The 11174-nt window shown below is 41.8% G+C and overlaps 1 pseudogene; it reads left to right on the forward strand.

The window, feature by feature from the left end:
* Window positions 1-2584: 2584 nt before the first annotated feature.
* LOC112605876 lies at window positions 2585-5201 on the forward strand (annotated as a pseudogene).
* The last annotated feature ends 5973 nt before the right edge of the window (window positions 5202-11174 follow it).

Here is an 11174-nt window from a genome sequence, read left to right on the forward strand (position 1 = left end):
CTCAGCTGCTACTAACACTATTACCAACCAATAACTCCATGGCTTAAAATTCTCAAACACCGTACTTCCTAGCTTTCTTCCTTCCCCCACAATTGCTTCTTTACATGTTTTCCTCAAATTTTTGACATACAACCTTTATCATATACTACATTCACAAATGTATTTCTGTCTAACTCTAAGACTTTTTCTCCATTGGTAAGTTTCTCTATGGATGGTTTGCTGGATCCAACTTCTCCAGACATTTCATGGATGAAGACACTTCTGACCTCTTCTCTTTTCAGTCTCTATTTACTTTCTGAGGGCATTCATTCAGCCCTTTGGAAATAAACTCCAGAAGCCCATGGTACAGTTTTACTCACACTGAAACTCAAGTGACTGAAAAAAATCCTGAGACATGGTACATCTCTATTAGTTTTCTAGGACTGCCACAACAAGGTACCACAAACTGGGTGGCTTAAACCACACAAGTTTATTTTCTCACAACTTTGGAGGCTAGAAGTCTGAGATTAAGATGTAGGCAAGGTTGGATGGCATCTTCTCTGTGTCTTCACATGGTTTTACCTCTGTGTGTCTGTGTCCTAATCTCCTATTATGGGACCACCAGTTCTGCTGAATTAAGGCCCAGGCTAACAGCCTCTTTAACTTGCTTACATCTTTGAAGTGCCTGTTTTCAAATATTATACAGCAGCATTCTGACTTAGGTGTTAGAACATTAACGTATGAATATTGTAGAGACAAAATACTGCCTGTAACAAGGTCCTTATTACATATTTGCTGAAATAATCCATTAAAGAACTTTTCTCAGTTTTCAAAATAGAATCTAATTCAAATTATATTATTTAAAATGAAAGTGGCTTGATTTGGCTGTACCATGAGACAGAAGAACGGAAGCATAAGAGGAAAGATATAAAAATATGAAAATTCACAACTAACAAATATAAAGAACAAATGGCATCAAATAGAGAAGGAAAATAAGAGTGCTGAACCCTCTACATTGTGTAAAAGAAATCAACTGGTCCACTTGTTCATACCAACAAATTAAAATGAAATATAAGTCTATTATTCAGAGCTGATAATAATTTTTAAAAATGTGAACTATAGCAAGTGGTGGCCTCTAGAGAATAGGATTCAAGGACATTATGACCTTGAATTCACTTCTTTGCCATTTGTAAAGAAAATATACACCTGAATGCATTATTATCTTTTTTTTTTTTTTTTTTTTTTGAGAGGGAGTCTCCCTCTGTCACCCAGGCTGGAGTGCAGTGGCGTGATCTCGGCTCACTGCAAACTCTGCCTCCCAGGTTCATGCCATTCTCCCTGCCTCAGCCTCCCGAGTAGCTGGGACTACAGGAGCCCGCCACCACGCCCGGCTAATTTTTTGTATTTTTAGTAGAGACGAGGTCTCACCATGTTAGCCAGGATGGTCTCAATCTCCTGACCTCGTGATCCGCCTGCCTCGGCCTCCCAAAGTGCTAGCATTACAGGCGTGAGCCACCGCGCCCGGCTGCATTATCTTGATAAAGAAAACACAAGCCGCTTAAATACCACCACTTTGATAAAGAAAACACCCTTTCCACACTGAAATACTGTGTATAATGACCACGTCTCCCTTTGCTTCTTTCTATTGGATCATTCCAATGCAGCACAAACAAGCTATTCTATCTCCTCGTTTAAATCACCACCCATGTCCACATTCTTCTCCATCCATGCATCCATGGCCTGGTTTCTCTTATTTCCTTTAGAGAAAATCTTTTCAGAAGAGTTTTCTATACTCATCATCTTAAGTTCCTCACCACCAATTAACTCTCTCTTCCTCCTTCTGTCACATCTTTTCAAATTTTTACCTCCTCCTTTTAGCTACATCAGTAAACTTATTTTTTGTGTTAGAAAATTTATTTTGAAAATAATAACACACTCACAGATATCAAACAAATTCTTTGCCTGCATACATTGAAAGTTGGCATCCTATTCCAGATCCTCAAAATTCCATGCAAGACAAATATATTGAAGAAGTTTTCTGAATATTTGAAATAGTTTCTAATTGAAATAAATGAAAGGAAGTCATAGGAAATAAGACTAGAAAATGTTAATATTTACACTAAATAAAAATAAACAACAAATTTCATGAAGTGGAGAAAGAAAGATATTCTATGTGTGCTACTTACATTTTATAAGAAAAGTAAGTTGATCCACTTGATAATACTAATAAATGCAAAACATAAATATAAGCTTACTATTCACAGCTAATAATAATCATCAAATAAGAATGGCAAGTGTAGCAAGTGGTGGCTTTTCAAGAAAGAGACTCAGGAGACTTTCACTTTGCATGCACTTCTCTGTCGTTGGAACGAAAGTAGATGTATGAATGCAATAACCACTGTGATTTTTAAAATATATGAAAGAAAAAAGTCAACTGTGGTCAGGCCATGGTGAGCCTTGGATGACATTCTGATATACCTTTTTCTTTATTTATAAAGCCCCACAATACACTCTCACATTGCTTGACGTTGAACCTAGGTTCAAAGGGGCATTTAAAGGTCTACAACAACAATTGATTACAGGGAGGTGGGCCACATGGGATGAGATGGGAGAGGCTGGCAGCTCAGACTGCAGGAGTTCCAAATGGAGTCAAGCAGAACTTTCTACTGATCCATTTACCCATAATGAGTTGGGATTGCTTGCAGATGAAATTAAAATCTATGACAAAAATAAAGACAAAGTTTTTGTCTGTGCTAGGAAGGTTAAAGGATCAAGCAGATGGAAAATACGTCTTAGTCACTGGGATCATGCCCACCCCTCTAGGAGAAGGGACGAGCACAGTTATGACTGGGTTGTGCAGGCTTTGACCATGCACCTGCTTGTCACCTCCTTTGCCTGTATGAGGCAGCCTTCCCAAGGACCGACTTTTGGAGTGAAAGGAGCCACGGGTAGTGGATATGCCCAAATCATCCCCATGGAAGAGTTCAACCTTCACTTAACTGGAGACATCCATGCCATCACAGTTGCCAATAACTTACCAGCTGCTGCCATCTACTCAAGGATTCTGCATGAAAATGTGCAGACAAGGCTCTGTATAGTCGGCTGAGATTCCTTTAATGAACAGTGTCAGAGAATTTTCAGAAATTCTCTGATTGCTCGACTAAAAAAGAACTGAGAATAAGATGGATCCAAGCACACTGACAGAAGAGGAAGTGAGTAAATTTGCCTGTCTCGACACCAACCCTTCCACCATCGCATGGCAGAGAGTATTGAATAAAAATGACCGCTTTTTCCAAAAAAATAGTAGATGTCGGCATGGATGCGGTGATCTACACTGCCGGTGGGAATGTAAACAAGGACAACTACTATGGAAAACACTTTGGAGATTCCTTAAAGAACTAAAAATAGAACTACCATTTGATCTGGCAATCCCACTACTGGGTATCTACCCAGAGGAAAAGAAGTCATTATACGAGAAAGATATTTGCACACGCATGTTTATAGCAGCACAACTCACAGTTGCAGAAATGTGGAACTAACCAAAATTCCCATCAATCAGCAAGTGGGTAAAGAAACTATTATATATATAAACAGTAGTGTACATATATATATACACACACTGCATATATATATATACACACACACACTACATATATATATACTACATAATGGAGTACAACTCAGCCATAAAAAGGAATGATTTAATGGCATTCTCAGTGACCTGGATGAGACTGGAGACTATTATTCAAAGTGAAGTAACTCAGGAATGGAAAACCAAACATTGTATGTTCTCACTGATATGTGGAAACTAAGCTATGAGGATGCAAAGCCATAAGAATGACACAATGGACTTTGGGAACTCAGGGGGAAAGGGTGGGAAGGGGATGAGGGATAAAAGACTACAAATTGGGTGCAGAGTATACTGCTCGATTGATGGGTACACCAAAATCTTACAAATCACAACTAAAGAACTTACTCATGTAACCAAACACCAACTGTTCCCCAACAACCTATGGAAATAAAAAACTCAATTCAAATGACTGATTTCTACGAAAAAATAACCATCAGGCAGGCAAACACAGAGAAGGGCTCCTTGGCAGATTCTGTTTGACATCATGGTGGCCAGCGGGATCATGGTGGTGCCGGCCCTTACAGACAACCTCTCGGACATAAAGACATGGCTGGGAAGGATAGTGGTGGCCAGTGACAAAACCAGGCAGCCTGTGACACCAAATGATTTGGGGATGACCAGTGTTTTGACAGTTTTGATGAAAGATGCAATGAAACCAAATCTGATGCAGACCCTGATACGGACACTCGTATTCGTGCACGTGGGCCCTTTTGCGAACATCGCTCATGGCAACTCTTCAGTGTTGGCTGATAAAATTGCCCTGAAATTGGTTGGTGAAGAAGGATTTGTAGTGACTAAAGCTGGCTTTTGTGCTGACATTGGAATGGAGAAAATTTTCAACAACAAGTGCCAAGCTTCCAGCTTGGTGCCCAGTGTGGTTGTGTTGCTGGCAATGGTGCAAGCTCTGAAGATGCACAGAGGCAGGCCAAGTGTAACGGCTGGTGTTCCTCTTAAGAAAGAATATAAAGAAAAGAACGTCCAGTTGGTGGCAGATGGCTGCTGTAACCTCCAGCAACAAATTCAGATTGCTCAGCTTTTTGGGGTTCCCATTATGGTGACTCTGAAGGTCTTCAAGATCCACACCGGTGCTGAGATTGACTTGGTGTGTGAGCTCACAAAACGGGCTGGTGCCTTTGACGCAGTTCCCTGCTATCACTGGCCGGTTGGTGGAAAATGGTTGGTGGACTTGGCGTGGGTTGTGAGAGAAGCTGCAAGTAAAAGAAGCTGATTCCACTTCCTGTGTGATGTTCAGCTTCCAATTGTGGAAAAGGTAAGAACCATGGCCCTGGCTGTCTACAGAGCCAAAGATATCTAACTCTCTCCTGAGGCACAAACCAAAATAGATTGTTAACACTCAACAGGGTATTGGAAATTTGCCCATCTGCCTGGCAAAGACCCACCTTTCTCTGTCTCACCAACCTGACAAAAAAAAAGTGTGCCAAGGGACTTTATCGTACCTCTCAGCGATGTCAAGGCCAGCATAGGTGCTGGGTTCATTGACCCTTTGGTTAAAACGAGGACTGCCACTTGGCCCTGCTTTCATGACATAGACCTTGATATAGAAACAGAACAAATTAAAGGCTTGTTCTAAGTGAACAAGGCTTTCATAGGAATTGATTCAGGTTCCTGAAACAGACTCCTCCTTGCCTTTTTGCTGCAGTTGGAGAAGAAACTGAATTTAAAAAATGTCTTTTATTCAATGTTGGAGAAATGGTGAAATAGGCCAAGGATTTCTTCATTGAAGGTGTATTCTTTTCACAACAGAGTATAGTGTTCAGCAAAAGGACCTCCACCAAGTCTGAAAAAAACTAATTTACTTAAGTTTCAATAGAGTTTACGTTATTTCTACTGCTTATACTTTAGAATGTTTATTTTATGGGACTAAGGGATTAAAAGAGTGTGAACTACAAGGTAACATTTTCCACTCTCAAGTTTTCCACTTTGTCTTTGAGCAGAAATTAATCATGGACCTAGAAAACCAAACCCCCCCAACACACACACGAGTGGGATCAAGCCATTGTGAGCCCTGAAAGATCCTATGATCTACTTTAGTTTTTAGTTATAAAGCCTCACAAAACAAGCTCACGTTGCTAGATATTGATACCTAGGCCCATAATAAATTGTAAAGGTCAGAACAGCAATTACTTACAGGAAGTTGAATGAGATGGGACACGATGAGAGTGGCAGATATGTATTGATAATGGCAGAGGCCAAGAAACATCTTAGTTAGGGATTGCGGCTCAAACAGCTGTGGCCTCTGATTTGCCCGCAGTCCTCATACAGGAAATCACAGGCTGTCTGCATCTTCATAAACCTGGATTGGTCGCCAGTTCTCATTCCAGCTCTTGTAGGCATCTCCTAAATGACCCAACACAGAAGAGAGCTCTGAAGTCACTGAATCCCAGAAAGGCTCTACCCCTTTAGCAAGGGGCAGCTCTTCATCTTTGGACAGAAGGAGGAGGAAAAGGGAAGGGTATGTACCAAGAACTCTCTCTTTCCACAGCAAGTTATTGTTTTTGCTATAAGTTCACAAACCTGTGTTTCCATCTTGGGGTCCTATACACAGAGGGTCATAAGTTTCCTTCAAGAAAAGGCAGGAGACATGAAGCTTCCTTCTGGAAACAGTGCTGGCAGCCCAGACTGTGGGAGTTTCAGATGGGGTCAGCAGACCTTCCTCCCTCTAATCCATCTCTCCATATCACCCCCTTTATTCCAACCATTCAATCTGCTTTCATGGAGATAATGATGCTTTCCAAATTCACTTAAGGAGCAAGGGGATATGCAAGGCATTGTTTCCTACAACCGAACTGTGGTAAAGGGGTCTTATTATTTTACTTACTTTTCAAAGTTATTTTTCTTTGCCTATCTGGAAAGGTCTAAGGAAGAAACAGATGGTCCAAAATGAAATAAATGAGGAATGTTTCATGAGGGGACTATGTACAAAGATGGGCAGGGTCAAGGGGAAAAGACAATGCCTAGGGAAGCACCCTAAATGGCAGTGGTGGAGCACTGCTTCCTCCCCTAAGCTTAAAGGGACAGGGAAGGAGCAGTTACTGTTGAGAGTATAGCCATAGCCATAGCTGTAGCTGTAGGGTTGGGAGAGGATGAGCAGGCAGGTGGAGAAGCCCTTCGTCACCAACGCACAATCATAAAGGCAGAGACCCAGATGGTGAAAATTCCAAATCACTCTCCTCCTGCCTTCCAGTCTCCTACCAGTGTCTCTCAGTGTCTCAGTTCAACCAGAAACCAAAAGGAAAAGAATATCACTGGTGAGGTACAGAGAAGCCACCCTCTTGGGATATCAAATAGGGTAGAGAAGATTGGGAAGCAAATCCTCATGGCAAATGAAACTATCCCTCTCACCTCACCTTTCTATAGCTTCCTCCTACCTCCTGGGGTTTTCTCTAAATCTCATTGAATCATGTCTCATTTCAGCTCTATCCATCAGAGTTTTTTTATGTTTGGAAATTCTTTCTCTATTGTCAATTTTATGGAGAAATACCTGCATTTATCAAAAAATGCCTAGGAAATGATGTAGGGAAAAGAAAGAAAGATCCGACTGTTACTGTGTCTATGTAGAAAGGGAAGACATAAGAAATTCCATTTTGACCTGTACCTTGAAAAATTGCTTTGGTGAGATGCTGTTAATTTGTAACTTTGCCCCAGCCACTTTGCCCCAACCTTGTGCTCACAGAAACATGTATTGTATGGAATCAAGGTTTAAGGGATCTAGAGCTGTGCAGGACGTGCCTTGTTAACAAAATGTTCACAAGCAGTATGCTTGGTAAAAGTCATTGCCATTCTCTAGTCTCAATAAACCAGGGCACAACGCACTGCGAAAAGCCGCAGGGACCTCTGCCCTGGAAAGCCGGGTATTGTCCAAGGTTTCTCCCCATGTGATAGTCTGAAATATAGCCTGGTGGGATGAGAAAGACCTGACCTCCCCCAGTCCGACATCCATAAAGGGTCTGTGCTGAGGTGGATTAGTAAAAGAGGAAAGCCTCTTGCAGTTGAGATAGAGGAAGGCCACTATCTCCTGCCTGCCCCTGGGAACGGAACGTCTCGGTATAAAACCCAGTTGTACATTTGTTCAATTCTGAGATAGGAGAAAAACTGCCCTATGGCGGGAGGTGAGACATGTTGGCAGCAATGCTGCTTTGCTATTCTTTACTCCACTGAGATGTTTGGGCTGAGAGAAACATAAATCTGGCCTGCATGCACATCCAGGCATAGTACCTCCCCTTGAACTTAATTGTGACATAGATTGTTTTGCTCACGTGTTTTCTTGCTGACCTTCTCCCTATTAACACCCTGCTCTCCTACCGCATTCCTCTTGCTGAGATAATGAAAATAATAATCAATAAAAACTGAGGGAACCCAGAGACCGGTGCCTGTGCAGGTCCTTGGTATCCTGAGTACCGTTCTCCTGGGCCCACTGTTGTTTCTCTATACTTTGTCTCTGTGTCTTATTTCTTTTCTCAGTCTCTCATCCCACCTGATGAGATGGACCCACAGGCGTGGAGGGGCAGGCCACCCCTTCAAATGAAATGTAATTTTAAAAAGAGAAAACATATTCCTTTTGGTTAGAATGTAAGTTTGGCTGCTCTAAAAGAGATACAAAGTACGAATATCTTCAACAAGAAAGTACAGTTGTCACTCCATGTCAGCAGGTTCTGAATCCACAGATTCAACAAACCACAGGTATAACATATTCCAAAAAAAGGAGGACAGGAGTAGCTGTATAGGTACTGAGCAGGTACAGACTTTTCTTGTCATTATTTCCTAAACAATATCATATAACAATTATTTACATAGCACTTACATTTTAATAGGTATTATAAGTGGTCTAGAAATAATTTAAAGTATAAAGGAGAAAGTTCATAGGTTATATTCAAATACTACATCATTTTCTATAAGGAAATTGAACATGGGCAGATTTTGGTGTGTGCAGGGGTTCTAGAACCAATCCCCTGTGGAAACCCAGGAGTGACTATATTTAAGACCTGAGCTGGAGGCTCCAAGGCGTCATACATTAGGACTCCAAAAATTGCTGCTCCCTAATGTCTAGAGAGTTGCTCTCATTCTTGTGGTCCTACTGCCTGCCAACCGGCTCAGCATTCCAGCCTGATGGAGAAGGAAGAGGGGAAGGGAAGGTTGTGCTCCTCCTATTGATCCCATGAGCCAGGACTTGCTTACATCACATCTGCTCACTTCCCATTGACCAGAACCTGGTCATATGATGTCATCCAGCATCAAGGAAAACTGGGATGTGGGTCCTTGTGCTGCTTTTAAATGCTCATAATTGTTGTGTGATTGAAAAGGAAAATGGATATTGGGGCAATGCAGTAGACTCTAAAGCTCCTGACTGTCTCAGATTCTGTGCTCACGTCAAGATTTTTCAGGAGCTCTTCGAAAATAATGATTGATGAAGCAGAGAACAGTAGAGAAGTCTCATGCAGGGCTCCAAGGACCAGGGGCTTATACTGGATCTACTCTTCATGGTGTGATCTCAGGAAGATCCTTGGATTCTTTAAGCCTCAGCTGCTTATGTCATATGAGGATATTACAATAGATGGTCTTTGAGGAACACATGCTAAATATTGGCAATATTATAGTGAACCAGAACAGGCATAGCTTAGTTTTTATGGAGCTTCAGGTTTCATGAGGAAGGCAAATATATCATGTCCTAAAAATGGATGGACAAACTCTTAACCTTCAGTATCCTCAATGTGGTTAACAGAGGTTCTAGTTTTCCATTAATTTCCTTTTCAGGACAACGAAGGCTGTGGCAGCTTTTCTCTCTAAGAGAGCTCAGGATGGATTCATCCACTCCTGATGCTCCTCTGTAATCCCAGGGGAGGGTGTGTCTTCTTTCCACCTGGAGGCTTCCAGCCCCTGTGCATCCTTGTCTTTCCAGAGAAAAGGCAGCCTTTGTGATGCAGAAAGGAGCTCCTCCATTTGTTCCTAACTGGATTTCATTCACCTCTATTTGGTTCCCTGTTTGATTTGTTTCTCATTCTCTATCTGGAGTTTGTTTAGGTTAGCTTTTTTTTTCCAACCCAAAATTTTGACTGCCAACTTGGGTTAAATTTGAGAGTCACTCCTCTGCCTTCCCCCTCTATCATGTATAATCGACATACAGTGGTGCTGGGTCCAAAGGGTGGGTGAAAAGGATGGACCTTGAGGCACCTCTGCTGGGTCCAAATCCACACTATATAAGGCCAGGGACAAATAACTCACTCTTTTTGTGTTCTAAGTGCATTCTCTGCCATACAGGAGTAATACTAACTCTTATCTCCTAGGCTCTTGAGAGCATTAAGACAATCCCTAATAAACCCTCAATCAGCTGCTGTTTTTCAGCCAGATATGAGCTAGTCCTGTTTCACCAGTTGAAATCTACATGAACATCTCTCTTTGCATTCCAAGCGCTGAACTCCTATTTCCCCTCATGGACTCCTCTCACACAAATGTTTGCACCAACAGAGAAACTCTACCAAAGATCCCCTACGAGACAGAATCAAGTAGTTTTGCACTGTGTACATCCAGCAGAACAGTTAAGAGTCCTCCAAAGATATTGCCACATTTCAATTACCTCTTTCAGCGGCACTCAGACCTCACCCGCACTTACTCTTTCCTCTTCCGTATTGCTGAGCAGTTCAGCTCAGACCACACCCTGCCCCAACACTGTGTACAAAAGAGATTCTAGGTGCTCAGCAAAGCCACACCAAGTCATCATTTCAAAGGCACATCGGTGGTCAACTTCGGGTATTTGGGCACATATCAATAATGCCTTTTAACACAGACAGAACAAATAAAATTCTGATGAATGAAATTTTTACATCTCATTATATGTGTGTGTTCTAATGCCTTTGTGTTTTTATTTTCCTTTTAATCCAAAGCTATCACTACCATTAGGCTCTTCATTCATGCATTTATTCACTGAATGAATATTTACACAAAACACAGTGTGCTTCGCATGGAGCTAGGCACTGGGGATATAACAGTGCTCCTCTCTGTAATGATAGACACACACTGAGCCACTTCTAGCTCACCAGGCCCCGTCATCATCACACTTGTCCTAGCAAAATGTCACATTTTCCTCATGTCAATAATGCCTGGCCTTCATTTTCATCCATGATGACCACTTTTATCATGAGGGTGTCCACCTCTTTACCCAAACTCCTGCACCTGAGAGAAAATTTCTGACCAAGATGGAGTAATGCTTGGATCCACAGCCCTGGCCAGTTGAGTGGGGATGTTTTGATCATAATGTTTTTCCCATGTCAGTAGAAAAATTGTATTGCAATAGAGAGAGCCCAGGCTTTAGAGTCAGATTTGGATTTGAAACTGGAGTTGAGCACTCCTCACCTTTTGACAGGTGGCTTATTCTCTGCAAGCCTCTGTTTCTCTCCTGTGTAAAATGGGGACAATAATTCTCACATAATAGAATGTATGTGAAATCAGAGATCATACAGCTGCTGATCACATCTTGTTTGTGTTCCCAAGGGCACAAGCCTAGGGGTTCTGTGCATGGATCCAACCATCCCAGCCTTGGGTACAGAAC

The sequence above is a fragment of the Theropithecus gelada genome, chromosome 14, assembly GCF_003255815.1.
Source record: "Theropithecus gelada isolate Dixy chromosome 14, Tgel_1.0, whole genome shotgun sequence".
NCBI lineage: Eukaryota > Metazoa > Chordata > Mammalia > Primates > Cercopithecidae > Theropithecus > Theropithecus gelada.